Raw genomic sequence first — 20,195 nt, 5'->3', positions numbered from 1 at the left:
ACATTTATTTGGATTGGGGGATCCGTGAATTGAAGAATTTCCTTTTTCAAACTAATATTACAACATTATTATTTCCAAATATACCTTCATCATTACAATCCAGATCCTGGGAGTCCAACATTATTTGAGCATTGCATCCAGAACATATCAGCCGTAATATGAATTCTGGAAATGCAGTTATTTCTCTCTATAAAACGGATGATATTAAGTTGTGATACAAATTCTAAAGCTAGTTTGTCGTCCTAATACTAATAAGATTCCTTTACTTCAAACGTGTCTACAAAATAAGCATGAAATATCCTTTCCAGATCCAAAACGATAGTCAATTATTAAACTGTGCTCAGTGTACAGAACTGATGCCAAATTAAACGAAAAAAATAAATAAAACAACAAAGTTAAAATGCTTTACTTTTATACTGTTAAAATTGTTCTTAAAAGGTTTACTTTTACCGTACCTAAACTCCTATATTGTTTTGTGTTTTAAGCAAAGCGTTAGTTTTCTGTAATCCTACGAAAATATGGAAACATCACCAGTTAATTTATTTGCATTAATTTTTTTGATATATGTTAGATTGGCTGTGAAGTAATAATTTTGTTCGTTTTAAGCTTCAACTTCAATCTTTACTTGAAGTTAGGAATTTTATAATTAGTTTAATTGGTTGCTGTTGATTTTCAAAATTTGTTCTTTAATTCTAACAAATATTAGGTTAAACAAAAAAACAAGTTTTTCAACTAAAAGTGAGGAGAAACATTAAAACTTAAAAGGAACAGAAATTATTACGCATATGAGGGTGGGTTGCCTTCTGCTCAATACCTCACTTTTCACACTAAAGTTTTTTAGTACTTTTAAAAAAGCTTCTTATTGTTCTAATTAACTGACCCTTGTGTTTCAAGAGTCGTTCTTGAAGAATTGGGGAAAAAAGTCAAATGTTAGCGTCAAGAGCTACAAAAGTCAAATGTTAGCGTCCATGAACATACATCAACTACAGAAAACAAAAATTATTGCAGAATTGGCAAAAATCTACATCCCAGATGATATGCTCATTCAAGCAAAAAAAGATCTTGCTTTACTTTTAACAAAGCTGAACATTGATACACAGTCATATGAAGAATAAATCAACAACACAACATTTATCAATACTCCAATGGAATGTAAGATCACTCACAGAAAATAAGCTAAATGAACTAATATCATTTATGAATAATAATTCCATTAATATTGCTTGCCTCCAGGAAACTCATTTAACCCAATATCAACAAATTAAGTCTCTGGGATACACTATCCTGAGAAAGGATAGATCTTCAGAGAGAAAAGGAGGTGGTGTAGCTTTATTAGTTAATAATAATATAAAATTTTGTGGCATCAATTTTCCAGATTTTGAAAATGATGTTGATGTAATTGGTATAAGTGTTTGGCTGAATAATTTAAAAACCTACATAATAAGCTTCTATAACCCTAATGGCCAAACTTCAGATGCCAAGGATTTCTTTAATTATATAAATAATTCTAATATGATAAAAAACATCATTATTTGTGGTGATTTCAATGCCCACAGCCTTTTGTGGGGGAATAAACCAGCAAATAAAGCTGGTAAATTTATTGAGCATATGATTTCAAATAATAATGAATTAGCTGTTGCTACCCCTCCAAACCTAATTACATATTTTAACCCCAAAAGTGCCAAATTCTCCCCAATTGACCTACAAATTGTGTCATTAAATTTTTTGAACAAAATTTACATAAATAAAATTGATAGTCTATGTACAGACCACTTTGCTATAGTTTGCTCCCTAAATGAACCTGCTGAAACTTCTTCTCATACCTCCAAATATATTAACACTAAAGCAAATTGGTCTATGTTCCAAAATAAGCTAAATGATGAAATTACAAGTTTCACCCAAAGTTCATGCATTTCTAACACAACAGTTGACACACATGCTGAAGCCTTGACATCTTCACTAATAAATACAGCTAATCAAGCTATCCCCAGGACAACACCTACGAAAACAGTCCCTAAACAAATTCCTAAAGCATGGTGGACAAATGAGTGCCTAAATAAATGGAAGATAAAAAAGGCAGCTAGGACAGAATTCATAAAAAAACCAACACCTACTACATATTTAAAAAAATTACAAGCAGAATCTAATCTAAAAAGGACTATAATAGATGCTAAATATAAATACTGGAATAATTTTGCAAATAATCTCTCCAGAGAAACGCATGAGCCAATTATACATAAAGTCATAAGCCACATATGTGGCAAAAAGACTTCTCCCAACCCATTTCTGTATGAGCTTAAACATAATAATACCAATTATGACAATGATATTGAAAAGGCTAACCTATTTGCAACTCTTTTTGTTAATAAGCTAACATCAAAAAATCAAAGCAATCTGTCCACAATTCCTATGAACCCTAGTTACCAACCACGCCCAGGATCCGAGTATATAACTAATCCATTTTCAATCCAGGAATTGAATAATGCAATACATCATATAAGGACCAAAACTAGCAGCAGCTATGACAATATACACCCTACATGGATAAAGAATCTCACACCTTCATACAAAAAAGAACTGCTAAATTGTTATAATTACGCTTGGGCATCCTCTAGGTTCCCCAATAGCCTATATGGAAATGTTCGTCCCTCCTACCAATCCTAAAGAAAAATAAACCAAAAGATAACCCTGAGTCCTATAGGCCCATAATGATTACACCTGTGATGGGGAAAATAATGGAGAAAATGATTTATCACAGACTTCTCTGGTTTGTTGAGAAAAATAACATGATCCCACACACTCAAACTGGATTCAGGAAATACCACTCCTCAACAGATGCTTTCATTTTGCTAACAAATGCAATAAATGAATCTTTCTCAAAAAATAATATCCTAGTGGCAGCTTTCCTTGATTTTGAAGGAGCATATGACAATGTGAACCACCAAATCCTTTTAAATAAACTTACAAACCTTGGAGTACCTCCCAAGCTAGTATCCTTTATTAAATCCTTCATAGAAGTGCGAAGTTTCATTGTTTGTGTTGGTTCAGCCTCTTCACCCCAAAAGACAATAACCAAAGGCCTACCTCAGGGAGCAGTCCTCAGTTGCCTCCTATTTGCCCTATATCTGTGGGACATGAACCTACCCCACACGAATCTACAATATGCTGATGATCTGGTGCTATGGTCATCTGGTAACACCTTTCAGATAGCACGGTCAAATCTGCAAAAGTCACTTTTCCAGTTTGAAAAATTCTCTCAGCATTCAGATTTACCCATTGCACCCACCAAGTCAAAAATAATCCAATTTCACCGGAAGCGAATCCATGTTAATGCAAAACTAACTCTAAATAAAACAACTATTCCAGAAGATAATAATATTAATTACCTAGGTCTCAAGCTTGACCAAAAACTTAATTTCAACCTCCACATTTCAAACAAAATAAAAAAATGTTATAGAAAAGCAAATATACTAAAAAGACTTCTTTCCACACCCTGGGGTTGTAAGGAGAAAACCTTACTCCAGTTTTATAAATCACATATAAGACCCCATATTGACTATGGGCTCATTGTCTATGGTGCATGTGCAAAGACCCAGATGCAAAAAATTGAAACAACACAAAATGATATAATACGTCTCATATTTGGTCTTAGGAAACCCACAAGCACCAAGTTTCTGCTTATGGAGAGTGGATTAACAACAATAAGGGAGAGACGTAGCTTTCTCTTGATAAAACATCTTACAAAAATTGAATCAAATAGCTCACACACATTACATAATTGGTTAAGAAATCCAGCCATGTATAGAGGTATTGCAGATGAGTATGCCAACATTCAAAAGAAGTTCCCTGTACCAGCAAAGTCTATTGCACCTACTTTCCCCCAATCCCCTCCATGGAATTGGTCATTTCCCATAATAAATACTGAATTTTCAAAATGGAATAGATTTAACCCCCATTGCTTTTGTCCAGAAAAAATTTGCAGAAATTAATACAATTACCTATAAAAATCACTTCCAAATATTTGTTGATGGGTCAATAATGAATGAGAAGGTTGCAAGTGGTGTTTTCCTTCCTTACCTGAAAATTGCAATGGGCGAGAGATTATTTAATAATTTATCTATAATGTCTGCTGAGTTAAATGCCATAATCATGGCATTAGAACACCTTAAGCAAAACCAATCTTTGATTGACAATTCGAATAATATTATCATCTATTCCGACTCTTTATCAAGCCTTGAGTTGCTGGCCTCAGCTCCTCAATATAAGTTGGACATTGACACTTATCATTGTCTCAGTATTATTGATAATCTTGCTTCAAGTGGCATAAAGACTTACTTTCAGTACATACCTAGCCACTCTGGCATAAGTGGTAATCATCAGGTTGATGAAATAGCAAAAAATGCTATAAATATTGAACAGCCAAGAGGGAGACCAATCCCAATTAGAGATATTTACCGATGGAGGCTATCAGATATTAATTTTAATAAGATTAATCCTATCCTTAACCCGTTTCCCAATAAGTATCTTTCTAAAATTTATCATAGAATTCGTTCTGGAACAAATGGACTAAATTTCCTTGCATTCTCATATAAGCTTTCTAATTCAAGTGGTTCAATTCCCCTGTCCCCTCTTTGCAGGCATTGTAATATGAATATTGAAACAATTGACCATTGCCTATTTGAATGTAATATGCTGACGTCTGCACAACATACCTTGCTTTCTAAACTGTTAAAATACTTCAAACACCACAAAATCCCACTATCAGCCAAGAGCCTAGCCAACTATACCTGCAAACAGAGTATAGAAATCGACATCTATCATCTTATATTTGAACTCCTAGAGTCGAAAGATCTGCTGAAAGATATCTGAACATATCTAATAAATATGAGGCAATCAAGCCAGTAGCTCTGTAGCCCACAGAGTGAAGCAAAAGGAAAAGGGCTAAATAGTGTTACTGAAAAGCCCGCCTGCTGTTAAATAGAAGAAGAAGAAGAGCGAGGTATTGGGGAGGGAGACCCCCCCTCAGATTTGTAATAATTTATGTTCGTTCTAAGTTTTAATGTTGCTCCTTACTTTCAGTTGAAAAATTTCCTTTTCTATATTTAATTTAAGCAAAAATTGTAATTTTTTTATTTAAAAAAGAATTTCGTATAGGATTTCTGGCGAATTCCCCCAGTGTAAAATTTCCCCTGAAAAGTTTACCCCCTGTAAAATTCCCCTCCAGAATATCAAGATATTCTGGATGCAATGCTCAAAAGTAGCTGTTGATGCTCACGTGACAGAGAAGAATTAGAAGTTTGTCTGATCGTTTTGACATTGTCTGGTGAAACATATACAGCTTCTATAACAAAAACAAATAAAGAGATGGAAAATTATCAAAGTAAGATAAAATATTCTCAATAATTAATAACCCCCCAAGACATAAAAAACAGACAATCGATGTGAAAATTACATATAATATGAAAACTGAACAAATTAAAGCATGATAATTAGATAAATAGGAACCTTATTTCACAAATTAGCATTAATCCAAACATGACATTGGGGTTTTAGACAGAGTGCGGAAAATTGCTAAACATGCAATAAAAGAATTGGAATATGTGTCTGTATACTTAAAATCCTTTCAGAGTATTTAGCTAACTTACATAACAGCCTTAAGCTTTAGTAGCTAAGACTAAGAATGGAAAAATACCCTTCATATATAATATGCTTCAGAAGTGACCTTCCACTTTCTTCTCCTGGAGGCAACATCTCAAGAGTGCCACCCAACTTTGTCTTTGTCACCTTGTAATGCCACTTCTCTTGCTGTGATGAAGCAGAAGGGCTTGTTAGTGTGATCCAAACTTAACAATTCTATATTTGCTTTGACAATAGATCTCTATTTTAGGAAAACATTTGACACTGACTGAATTATTTGTTTTTCCAACACTTAATTTCCTTTAATGAGTTTTCCAAAAATTCAGAAGGCAACCTGAGTCCCACCATAAACGTTTAGAGAATACTATTTGAATACTTTAAATGATAATAATATATTTTCTGCTGAATTTACAACAATGGAGACAAAACAAATGGAGTGACTGAAAAAAATCATCTACAAGTACAAAATATTTACATTAAAATATTAACTAGTACAGTACAAGACGACACTAATGTTTGATATTTTATTTTAGACATGAAAAAATTTCTTTGGACAAAATTAGCTAATTGTTTTCTATAAAGAAATTTGCTAATACAAGAATTTACAGGAATTGTTGTCCATAATCTCTTGAATAGTTTTATGTTCTTTTTTTCTCGTTATGGCGTCAGCAGTTTCAATCTTAAGGTGATGAAGACTTAGCAAAGTCTACTTTATTTTGGCCTTTCCCAATTAAATATTAACTAATATATTTTATTATACAAAAAAACAAATGCTTGACATTTACCTTCGTAGTCAAAACATGTGGAGCCCAATTCCTGGGCGTTAGGTTCAAGTTTACATCGTCCTGAAAAGCAGCAAAAAGTACCCACAGGAACCTCTTCCCTTTTAAGAGACAAAAGATGTGTTGGGAAGTGAAAAAGCTCTTCATGTTCACTTGGTAAAGACTCTTCAACTTCTGAAAGAAAGCATAAATAAAAGAGACGTCAAACACATTCAACAGAAAAGCTTACAAAACAAGCCCAACTGCTTCCCTGTTTTCAACACAATTGCCACAAAAATGAATAATGACCAATCTAAGGTCAGAAATCAAACTATCTTTGGCAAATAGCCAACACAAAATGTCTAGATTTACAGTTGATAAATATTCCTGAAAATTCTTCCACAGGTTATGCGGTTGATCGCCAAATGAGTTGGCTAATCATCTAGTATAAAAAAACTCACCAAATGATGGGTGGCAATGTTGTTTTCCTTTGAATGCTAATCCCAGTTTTTTTTGGCAGCCAACAGAAAAATTGTTCAATTAATTCTATATTTGCATCTTTCATTTATGTTGTTTCATATTTTAGAATAGTAAAATGATTTTGAAAAACATGTGCATATACACAAGAGAAAATAGATACGCCACTTCCTGTTAGATAGAAATATTAAAATACTTCAGCTGATAATTGATATTAATTGATTGATAATTAATTGATAATTGATAAATACTTTAGCAGATAATTGATATTTTTTCCCTTCCAATTTTAATCAAATCACTGAAAGATTATCACAAATTATATAAATAAGTTTTTCCACCCACAGAATACCCGTATTTTGCTACCCACAGCTGGCTCACAGAATAGAAACTTTTGGAAGGAATACTTTTTTCTTATTGCTTTCTATTTTTTCTTATTTTTTATGCTTGCAAAAAGATAATAGTAAGAGAAAATTTTTTGACTTGAAGACTTGTTGTCTCCCCAAACTGAATAAATATAGGTAATAAACTAGACTTTTGTGTAGCAAAATAGCCATTTCATTGCCAAGCTTTTATGCAGTTGCTTGTTGTTTCATTTTTGTTATTTTCACTGAAGAGAACTTTAGAAGTAAGAAGAAAAAGAAGCAATTATTTACTCTAGAAAAGCAGCTTTTTTCCTTTTTTTACAAAAATTTTATTGCATAACTTACCATTTTTAATAACAGAATTCCCAGGAATGGCGATAGGCTCAGCCATGTTTGGAATTTGACGGACATCCATAATATTATCTCTGAAATAAGTTAATATCAGCTATAAAACATATAATACTATAAACAACACTTGGAAATGGAACTCCTGTTTTAAATTATTTCTACAAACTATCTAGATTATTGTGCATTGAATGTGATGTATTTTCAAACTGGTATTTTTCCCCACTATTTCACAACTGTCTTAAAATGTGTTTTTTTTTTGTTTTTATTGTCTGTTTTAGTGCCTTGAATTTTATTATAGTAATGAATACAGCACAAAACTGCAGAATACAGGCTTTTATTACCTTGAAAACGCAAAACTTTCTCAATCATATTCAAAGTTCAAACTAGGACCAAGGAAGATGCATGACAGTTTAGCTGCAAACCTTGTCTTAAGTCAAGGGTTTTGAAAATTATTTTGATGAAAGGCTTGTTGATGGTTTTAATGATTAATAAAAATAAAAAAAATCAATAAAGATTAAAAAATAATTTATTGCTTACTTCAAATCATAGAACCAAGATGATAAAAATTACTATTCTGCAGATGATCTAAAGATGTAGCATAAGAATGTCCTTCAGTGTAGAAAATTGATTTCTCCTTTTGGCTAATATGTTGTCACTTTATACAATAGTGTCAACATAGGACTAATTTTAGAAATTATCCAAGGCATTTAGTATTTTAGTCATATAAAGTTATGTATTATGCAAAGTCAATAATTAGTTGTTCCTGCCTGATTTAGTGAAAATTTATCTAAAATCATATGCAAAAATAATTTAAATATTAACATAATAGAAAAACCCTCAAAAACCACTAATTCGCCCCCCCCCCCCCCCACTGTCTCTGATTATTTTCTGTTAATAATTGATCCCTACCCCAAAAAACTTGTCTTGTGTCTGGGGTTTAGTAAGCAACCCCCTAAAAAAATTGTCCATTCAATACTAAACAAGATGACCAGATCAGAAAAACAGGAACCTACCACTCAATGCAATTATATTTGGTTTTATCAAACAAAAAAACTGAGTAAAAAAATAATAAAAACATGAAACATGCCTAACAAGAAATGAATATTATATATTGGCACATTGATGGGAGAAGGATGGTGCATTATGTGACTGTGGTACATCAAATTATGATTGGATTTTGAGTTAAATGGCAGATTCTTAGTTATACTACATAATAAGGGAGAGAACAGGAGCAAAGGGGCCTTTATAAATCATAGGTAGGCTAAATATATTTTAGTGTTTGTTACCACCCTACAGTTTCAGCAATTCTTAAGGAAGCCTTTTAGTACCAGAAGAGAGCACCATTTGGTTCCTTACTAAGACAGGTAAAGTCCTAGTTTAGCTACTTTTTGCTATATGGGAAAGGGGTTAGGTTAGAAAAATGAAATTTTCAGTAATGAATCCAGGGTCAAAAACATACTCCAGGAAGGTATTGCCAAGCATTCATGTTAACCCTATTCTGATTTATAAGGCTTAGAAATTTGCTTACTTGACAGGTCTAGACCTATTTAAATTGTGACAAAACAAAATTTTACCTTAATTTTCAGTTAGGCCTATCGGTTTATTTTTTTCTGGTTTTAAATCTGAAAATGCAATTCTTGTTTTTTGAGTAAACTTTTACACTAGGGTAAGACACCCAGTAGTCAGACACTTTAATCACTTTGAAAACGTTTTGACATTTAAACTACTCTAATTACTGTATTATACCACCTAGAAACTTAATTTTTGTATCAAAAAATTTCTGAAGAATTTCTGAACAAGTAGGTTACTAATTCAAATAGTTTCACTTGTACAGCACCTTCTATTTTTGAATTTACTAACAAGTGACAATTCTGCCTAAACTCGGACATACAAAAGGCTCATTGTAAATAGTGATTAAAATAGTATAAAAGATTATGTCCAAGAATAGGCAGGTGGCCGACTACTGGGTGTATTACCCTAAGCTATATAGATGTTGATTTTTTTTTTCAAAATGTGTTTGTGCATCTTTGAAAACTCATAAATTGGGATTGAGCACAGAGGCATAATTTTGTCAAAATCCTGGAGGGAGGGGCAAAGTTGGGGCCAATTATACCAAATCAAGTGAAAATGACAGTAAATACTGATAAATAAGCCATATGGTACCATAAAGGTGTAATTTATTGCTGTTAAAGTACTATAAAAGGCACTTTAAAGTACTACAAAGGTAAATATATAGGCTACAAAAGAAAACTGATCTGTTTCTGTTGATGCTTGAACTATACAACATCATCTTAGTTTTGAAAAAAATTTGGAAGAAACTAAATTTCAGCTGGGGTCTGGGTGGGGGTCAAACTGAGGTATGGAAGGGGCTGTTTCCCCCCCCCCATCCCATAGCAAGTTACAGCCCTTATTGAGCAAAGTTGTGAAGCTAAAAACAATTTTGTTGTATCTTATTTAAGTAGAAGATCTATTTTACAAGGTTTCAGTTTTATAACATCATGATTTTTAAATATATTACAAAAAATATAACACAAAATATATTAAAATGTTAGAAATTACTAAAAATATGTCCAAGATATTTAACACAATCATTTCTTCTGTTTTATTAGAATCTGCATTTCGACAATCCTTGAAATCCCTAAAAAGAGTAATGGTTCGTTTACACATTGCGGCAATCCGTCCGTTTCTGTTTGAACTATTGCTAAAATAACACTGCATTTTAAGGCAATGATTTCAAATTATTGCAACAGCAGGACCTATTTTCTTACCCTCTTCTGACAGCTGTTGAGCAATAGAGAGCCAAATGACACCGTTTTTCTTAGTTTTCTTATAGCTTGGATGCGCAGGATCATAGAAGCTGGGGTAGCCTTAAACCAAAATTATAAGATCGTGTAGTATTTGATAGTCCATGCTCATGTTATTATTCATTTAAAAATATTGCCAAGATTCCGTCCTGATTTGACTAAAACGTTGAGGAAAGCTAGAGATTTTTCTAGCCCGGAAACGGACGGAATTTCCGCACGGATTGCTAAATCCACATGAATTTCCGCAATGTGTAAACGGACCATGAAGATGAACTATGGCTAAAATAACACTGCGTTTTAAGGCAAAAATTTCAAATTATTACAACAACGTGACCTAGAGTCAAAGCGGTGAAAGGATTTATTGGTAGCCATATGGTGGATATTTCCTGTAGGTATCATCAAAACATCAAGAAGGGTTTTACGTTCTTACCCTATTCTGAAAGCTGTTGAGCAATAGAGAGCCAACTGACAACGTTTTTCTTAGTTTTCTTATAGCGTGGTTGCGCAGGATCATACAAGCTGGGCTAGACTTTAACAAAAGTTATAAGATCGTGTAGTTTTTGATGAACCTTACTTACGGTGTTATTCCTTAAAAAACCTTGTCAATATTCCGTCTTGATTTGACCAAAACTTTGCGGAAAGCTAAAGATTTTTTCGAACGCATGAAAACGAACGGAATTTCCGCATGGATTGTAAATCCACATTAATTTCCACAATGTGTAAACAAACCATAATTGCTCTGATAGAAAATACATTATAGTTCACTATATCATATGCAGCGCAATGCACTGACCAAGGCAATTCGTATAGAAGGAGTTTTCATTGAGGATTAATGAACGGGATGATTCCCTTTTCGCTGTACAGCCCAGGGGACGTCCGTGGCTGTCTAATCTTCACTTCTTATTCTTCAAGCGCGTATAAAGTCTCTTTCTTATGAACTGCTTTCAAATGTCCATAACTATTCCCCTTTTCTTCAAATACTCTATCACAATACGTTCAATTACCACTTTTCTTATTAAATTTCTAAGCCACTCATTAATATATTCAGGTTTGGCTGTTTTCTCTTAAGTCTACGAAATTCTACTATTTCTCGTCTTTCTTCTTCACTTTCACGGCACTCTATTAGCAAGTGTTCAATCGTCTCTAAGCTCCCACATTTGGGACAATTGTAAATTTCTCCACAAAATCTTGCTTTGTAATATCCTACTCCTGCATGGTTTGATCGAAGGCCGAATATTTTCTTTGCTTCAAATCTATTTAATTCTTTATACAATTAATTCTTTTATTCTTATTTCTTACGTAGCAAATTGCATAATATGATGATACTTTTTAGACTTAAAGATACCCTAGATAAAGTTTTAAGAGAAGAACAGTGTAGTTTGAGGAAGGCAAGAAGAAGTGTCGACCAAATTTTCGCTCTCGGATTAATAACTGATAAGTGCCTGGATCATCAAAAACCTTTAATCTTTAGTTGTGTATATTATGAGCAAACATTCGATTCTGTTCATAAAAGAGATTTGGCGAAGGTCTTATTCTTGTATGATATAACAGACAAATAAATTAAAGTGATAAATAGTACGTATAAGAATAACACTGCTGTGGTTAAGGTAGGATATTATATCAGGTTAAGAAAGGAAATCAGATGGTTTCGTATTAAATTACTAGTTAGACAGGGTTTTGTTATATCCCCCTTTATATGGACAATTGTGATTTACTTTTTCTTAAGGCGCACAGGAAATGCAACAGGAAGACTCTCTTAGATTTAGGTCATGCTGATTTTAATGCTGAAGCATCCTAGACGAAGGCGTAAGCAAAATGAATGAAGTCTTAGAGAGATTTAGAGAGTTCAGGGCACTGTATATATAATTAGCATTAAGTTTACCCCAGATAATTTCTGGTACTTCATTCTCGGTGCGAAAAAAAGCTCCTCCCACTTCTTCAGGCATTAGCGGGTTATTGTGTATGCGTCAATCAATGAGAAATGGTTCGAAACTGAATTATTCGTAATTGCGAAAGCAGAAAAAAACTTGGTGAGCCGGCCAAGTGGTTTGCAACTGTCCCATCTCACAGGTATGACTTAATTTATATACAAATTATGACTTAATCTATTACTTATATACAGTGGACTTAACTGATTAGCCTATGTAGGATTTCTAAAAATGGGGGCAGGGGGTTGATAAAATTTGTGAAAATAAGGACATTTTTATCTTCTAATAACTGGTGGAATAGATTTAATGGTTTCAGGGGCAGATTCAGGATTTTTTAGAGGGGGCGCAAAATAGGTTGATCCGATATACTTAAGTTAGGAGCAATTTTAATTAATGCAAACTTGCTTTAATAAGGTAAATTACAATACTTTAGACCATGTTAGGGGGGCGGGCCCGCATCCTCTCCCCCCTCTGGCTCCGCCCCGGGCGTGGGTATACTTTTTTTTCACGGTGTGTTATTTATTTTATAAGATTGTAGTTCCGGTGTGACTTGAAAAGGCTAAGTACCTGTTTTGGCGGAGAGCCAAGATAAGAGCTAGTTTCGTTTGAAATCCATGTTTTCGTATGAAATTGGCAGACCTTCCCTGAACTTTAAATAATAAACACCTCTGTTTGAAAATCATTGCAATTTGTGAATTTAGATAGCGATAAGGGTTCCTGATTCAGACCAAATTTAGGACTTGGGTTCTTATTATTGGTTCTGTGGTAAAAATTGTCACAATAGCCCTATCCAAGAAAATACCAAACGTCTGTTAAGAAGTGTTTTTCGTAAAATTCTTAGTGAGTTTTCAGAAAATTGAAGTACATTAGACATTTTAGTGGTAGATCCAAAATTTTACGGGGCTTCAAGCTAGAAAAGCTCCTATTATAAAATATTTTTCCAGTTTGTTTACCAGAAAATATATAATATGCATATATTACTGATGAGTCTGTATAAAATTAGACCTTTTATGGCACAATTTCCAAAATCTCCGATATCAATAACCAATATCAATAAACAAGATTCAAGATAGATTTTTTCAAGATTTAACAAATTTACTAAAAATGATTCATGCCGGCTTTATGACCGGTTACAAATAAAGCACATAAATGCTTGAAAAACGCAACCAATACACATTTACTAAATTATAAAACTAACCAAATCATCACTGAAATAAACACAAATAAAGAACAATAAAAAAAAGAGATAATAATAATAATTACTGACTAATAAATTATGAAAAAAAATAATAATAAAAAGAAAAAAATATAAATAATAACAAAATAATATAAAAAAAAACGAATATATTAATAACAGAACAAAAAAAATTACTTAATTTGTCCTCTCTCGTCTTCCAGCCCCACACTCACCAACTGCCCGCAAGGAGATGCTTTTTTAACCGGTTTTTAAATTGCGGGACACTTTCCGCTTCCCGAATTGAGTCTGGAAAAGTATTCCATACCACCGGACCCGAGTGCCTTGCCACATGGCTAGAACGAACCATTCTTCTTGGCTAACTTACTAGGTCTCCAGCATTTCCCGTAGCATATCCATGATAAAATGAGTTAAAATGAAAAAAATTACTAAAAACATCAGGCGCTAAACCATACAAAATCTGAAACAAAAAAATACCAATCTGAAAATCTCTAATGTGACATACATTAAAAAGACAAATTTGCATAAAAATCGACTCTGTACTTAAAACTCCTGTATCATACTTACCAATTAATCTCACTGCTTTATTTTGCTGAATCTGCACTCGTTTAAAATTGCACGTAAAATTACTAGCCCAAATCATACATCCATAATTTATATACGGCGCAATCAAAGATTGGTATTAAAGAACTAAAATATGAGAAGGTAAAAAATGTTGAAAACATCTTGAAATCCCAAGGCCACGGGCTACCTTACACGCAACCACATCACCGCGTCTTCTCCAGCTGAGGTCCTGATCGAAAATGAATCCTAGGTAACGCACTTCCTCATCCCGCTTTAGTACATCACCTTTTATTGCTATTTCACTGGGAAGATTTGGGGATACACCAGTCCGACTAAACAGAATGTATTTACTCTTTGCCACGTTAGTGCTAAGTAAGCTAATGCCTACAAAGTCACTCAATCCTTGCAGAGCTCTCTTTGCTTTCTGTACCAACTCTTCAAGAGTCTTCGCTGCCACAACAAGTGCTGTATCGTCGGCAAAAGATATCATAGACGCACCAGGAGTATATAACCGCATACTGTCAACATACACTAAATACAACAGGGGTCCTAAGACGGAACCCTGGGGTACTCCAAAAGAAACAGGGAAAAACTTAGAAAACTTCTCCTCTAGATTTACCCTAACTGACCTACCATTTAAATACGACCTAAACCAATCCAAAGATCTCCCTTTTACACCCAAATCCCTTAATCTATCCAATAAAATAATAAAATCAACGGTATCAAATGCCTTTTTAAAATCTATAAAAATGCTAATACAATATTCACCCTTTTCCAAAGCTAAATTAATATTTTCTAAAAGATGTTGTATAGCATGCGAAGTGGAATGGCCCTTCTGGAATCAAAACTACCCATCATACAATGCATGCTGGCTCGTGAGGTGATCATAAGGTCTTCCATAGATAACTTTTTCATACACTTTCGAAAACACTGATTTTTGATTTTTGATTAATTTCTGCGTTCTTGCAACTTCATCCTCGCTAGCAACAATTCTCTCCAACAGCTGAGATGACGAGCTAGCTGGCTCGCTGATTTCAAGCGCAGCGTACGATTTGAATTGTTTGTAGATTTTGAGAGAATTTTTAGCTTCTTCAAACGCTAGCTTTGCTCCTTTTCCCGTTTTTTGCGACGCTTCCTTTATATTATCTTCATAGGATACTAAAGTTTGTTCAGTGAGCCTAATTTTCTTGTGATCTCCGTAGCAGAAAACAATGAAGTTTTTTCGGCCTTTGCTATCTTTAACGATCTGCAGGACTCTGACTGGCCACATCGGGAATCCTTTGAAATGAGCTAGGGCTAAATCAAACTTTTTAAATGGCATCTTGAATACAAAAACGAGAAAAAATCATAAATACATCCATAATTTATATACGGCGCAATCAAAGATTGGTATTAAAGAACTAAAATATGAGAAGGTAAAAAATGTTGAAAACGTCTTGAAATCCCAAGGCCACGGGCTACCTTACACGCAACCACATCACCGCGTCTTCTCCAGCTGAGGTCCTGATCGAAAATGAATCCTAGGTAACGCACTTCCTCATCCCGCTTTAGTACATCACCTTTTATTGCTTTTTCACTGGGAAGATTTGGGGATACACCAGTCCGACTAAACAGAATGTATTTACTCATTGCCGCGTTAATGCTAAGTAACCTAATGCCTACAAAGTCACTCGATCCTTGCAGAGCTCTCTTTGCTTTCTGTACCAACTCTTCAAGAGTCTTCGCTGCCACAACAAGAGCTGTATCGTCGGCAAAAGATAACATAGACTCACTAGGAGTATCTAACCACATACTATCAGCATACACTAAATACACCAGGGGTCCTAAGAAGGAGCCCTGGGGAACTCCACAAGAAACAGGGAAAAACTTAGAAAACTTCTCCTCTAGATTTACCCTAACTGACCTACCATTTAAATACGACCTAAACCAATCCAAAGATCTCCCTTTTACACCCAACTCCCTTAATCTATCCAATAAAATAATAAAATCAACGGTATCAAACGCCTTTTTAAACTTTATAAAAATGCTAATACAATATTCACCCTTTTCCAAAGCTAAATTGATATTTTCTAAAAGATGTTGTATAGCATGCGAAGTGGAATGGCCCTTCTGGAATCAAAACTACACATCATACAATGCATGCTGGCTCGTGAGGTGATCATAAGGTCTTCCATAGATAACTTTTTCATACACTTTCGAAAACACTGATTTTTGATTTTTGATTGATTTCTGCGTTCTTGCAACTTCATCCTCGCTAGCAACAATTCTCTCCAACAGCTGAGATGACGAGCTAGCTGGCTCGCTGATTTCAAGCGCAGCGTACGATTTGAATTGTTTGTAGATTTTGAGAGAATTTTTAGCTTCTTCAGACGCAAGCTTAGCTCCTTTTCCCTTTTTTTGCGACACTTCCTTTATATTATCTTCATAGGATACTAATGTTTGTTCAGTGAGCCTAATTTTCTTGTGATCTCCGTAGCAGAAAACAATGAAGTTTTTTCGGCCTTTGCTATCTTTAACGATCTGTAGGACTCTGACTGGCCACAACGGGAATCCTTGGAAATGAGCTAGGGCTAAATCAAACTTTTTAAATGGCATCTTGAAGACAAAAACGAGAAAAAATCCAAAATCATTTATCTTTTACTGAACAGACCCACGGATGGCATTGGTGATCATCGTTTAAATGGTTTCATGTTTTAAAATGGAGAAACTACAATATTCATTTACTGACATATTTATGAAATATTATCATATTAAATGGTGCAGGTGAATTAAATGCACCTGCACCATGACATTATTGTCACCCTACAGTTTCAGCAATTCTTAAGGAAACCTTTTAGTAACAGAAGAGAGCACCATTTGTTTCCTTACTAAGCAAGGTAAAGTCCTTGTTTATCTACATTTTGCTATATGGAAAGGGGTTATGTTACAAAAATGAAATTTTCAGTAATGAATCCAGGGCAGAAAAAATACTCCAGGAAGGTATTGCCAAGCATTCATGTCAACCCTATTCTGATTTATTAGGCTTAGAAATTTGCTTACTGGACAGTCTAGACCTATTTAAATTGTGACAAAACAAAATTTTACCTTAATTTTCAGTTATAAGTTTATTTTTTTCAGGTTTTAGTTCTGAAAAAGCAATTCTTGTTATTTGAGTACTTTTACACTATATAGATGTTGATTTTTTTTTTTCAAAATATGTTTGTGCATCTTTGAAAACTCATAAATTGGGATTGAGCTTAAATTGAGTATAAATTGGGATTGGGATTGAGTTGCATAATTTTGTCAAAATCCTGGAGGGAGGGGAGGGGCAAATTTGGGGCCAATTCTCCCAAATCAAGTGAAAATGACAGTAAATACTGATAAATAAGCCATTTGGTACCATAAAGGTGCAATTTATTAATGTTAAAGTACTATAAAGGTAAATAATAATAATAATAATTTATTTTTGACCCACTAACAATTATAAAAAAGTGGTGTAACAAAAGAAAATAAAAAGTAAAGACATACAAAAACAAAACACATGCAAAACAACATCAATATAAAAACTACAAATACAAAAGAAAAAACAATTGCACAAGAGGATGAAAAGGACCCAACCGCTTGCAGGCCTCATCTTTTAACTTGGAGTCCAACTTGTTATATGACGTCGATAGCTGTGTTTGTTTTTGTTGTTCTATAGAAATCAAATCCTCGGTTTTACAATTAAGCCATTCGTTTTCGCCGTTCTATGAAATGTTTCGCTTATAAGCCATTCTTTGAAATGCCGTTCTTCATTCTTAGTACCGTCGTTCTTAGAACAACGAACTGAGCCTCATACTCCGTTCAACAACTTTAGTTTTACTTTTGGGCGCCAAGTTTTAAAATAAAAAAAACATGACAGAAAACAAGTTTATAGATACTTAATTTTGTAGATTTTGTTGATGGGGTCTTTCATCTAAAAAATGGTAGTGATTTGTTTTTCGTATATGTGGCACAGTTTTGAAATCTTCAGAAAGTTCTGGAAGCATTTTTGGGATAAATTGCTTTCCAAACTTTCAAAAATTCCTTAGGGGTCACTTGGAAAAATCATGGGAGGAATTTCTAGATGTCTTAGATTACAACTAATACTAAGAAACTCCAGCTAACCCCAGGTTTCAATACCCTTAGGAATATGTTCAATTGTTCAAATGTCTTAAGCTAAAAATGTAGAAAGGACATTCAACTGACTAAGTGTTAGGCCAAGTGCCACAACTATGAGTATCGTTCACATTATGAAGTAACAAATACTTTCTTAACATGTTTCCCTATGTGGAGTCCACTATTTAGGATTGCACCCCCATTTCAACTAATCTAATGTCTATGCCCATTCATAAGCATTCAAAAGAAAGAGTGCCCATTTGCACTCTATACAACGGTGCAACAGTCACTTTCCTCTAGTAACTCTATTGCTTGTTTTGCTACATTCACAAGTATATTTTCCATTTTTGTTATGCTGGTTGATTGAAATTTTATCTGTGGCTTTGAAATTTTATCTGGCTAAGGAAAGCTCTTATAAGCCGTTTTTTCAGTTAAAACGACGTTCTTAGAACGGCGAAATAAAACGCAATTTAAGAGTAAAACCAAGAAAATCTTTTTAGTACTAAGAACGACGAATGGTGAAAACAAATGCAGCTAATATATCAGTTGCATTAAACATTCAAATAATCTTACGGTTTCTATACCAACAAGGCAAATACAAAAGATATTTACAATAACGGAATACAAAACTCTAATATCCTGCATATCATTATTATAAAAAATGGGTGCAAACCTGATAGAAAAAGAGATGGAATGGTCACAATACGTAGAATAGAGTTTAGCCAATACCTTACGAGAATGTCGGCCGCGATTTGGAACAATTTTAGCATAACCTGCTTTAAGCTTATTCTTAATATCTGCAAGTGCACTAGCACGGATAGCTGAAATAGAAGAGCAGATACTAATCCCGAGCCAAAACAATGCAGGAGCCAGCTTAACTGAAAAAAAACTACAACTCAAATCACTACTTGGGTTTTTAGCAGTGAAAACTAAATACTCACATTTTTCAGCATTAAGCACGAGGCCAATTTTTTCCAAAAGCTTAGAAACAAACTGGGTAGACTTAGCTAGGGTGAATTTTGAATGGCTAATAAGTAATAAATCATCTGCATAAGCAATATAAGATAAATTAGTTAGACCCATAAAATATGACGGAAAAATACAAGAAAGCACAGGGTATAAACAAGCATTAAAAAGGTATGGTGACAGAACCCCTCCCTGCCTAAGACCAGACCGAATTGGAATATTACCAAAAAAGATCTCTCCTGACCGAAGTTGAACATATGAATTTGCATACCAAAAACAAAGGACACATATAACAGATGAATTCACTCCAAGCTGGGTAAGAGAAAGTAGGGCGGTTAAAGTAGGAAATAAGGTCAGGTTAAGATAGGAAATCAGATGGTTTCGTATTAAATCAGTAGTTAGACAGGGTTGTGTTATATCCCCCTTTATATGGACAATTGTGATTTACTTTTTCTTAAGGAGCACAGGAAAGGCAACAGGAAGACTCTCTTAGATTTAGGTCATGCTGATTTTAATGCTGAAGCATCCTAGACGAAGGCGTAAGCAAAATGAATGAGTTCAAGCACTGTATATATAATTAGCAGTAAGTTTACCCCAGATAATTTCTGGCTCTTCATTCCCGGTGCGAACAAAAGCTCCTCCCACTTCTTCATGCATTAGTGAGTTAGTGTGTATGCGTCAATCAATGAGAAATGGTTCGAAACTGAATTATTCGTAATTGCGAAAGCAGAAAAAACTTGGTGAGTCGGCCAAGTGGTTTGCAACAGTCCCATCTCAAAGGTATGACTTAATTTATATACAAATTATGACTAAACTATTATTTATATAAAGAGGACTTAACTGATTGGCCTATGTAGGATTTCTAAAAAAGGGAGCGGGGGGCTGATGAAATTTGTGAAAATAAGGACATTTTATCTTCTAATAACTGGTGGAATAGATGTGATGGTTTCAGGGGCTGATCTAGGAGTTTTTAGAGGGGGGCACAAAATAGGTTGATCCGATAAACTTACGTTAGGAGCAAGTTTAATTAATGCAAA

The sequence above is a fragment of the Artemia sp. Qi Xiang Cuo genome, chromosome 15 (assembly GCF_049724085.1).
Source record: "Artemia sp. Qi Xiang Cuo chromosome 15, ASM4972408v1, whole genome shotgun sequence".
Classification (NCBI taxonomy): domain Eukaryota; kingdom Metazoa; phylum Arthropoda; class Branchiopoda; order Anostraca; family Artemiidae; genus Artemia; species Artemia sp. Qi Xiang Cuo.
This window is presented reverse-complemented; position numbering follows the sequence as displayed.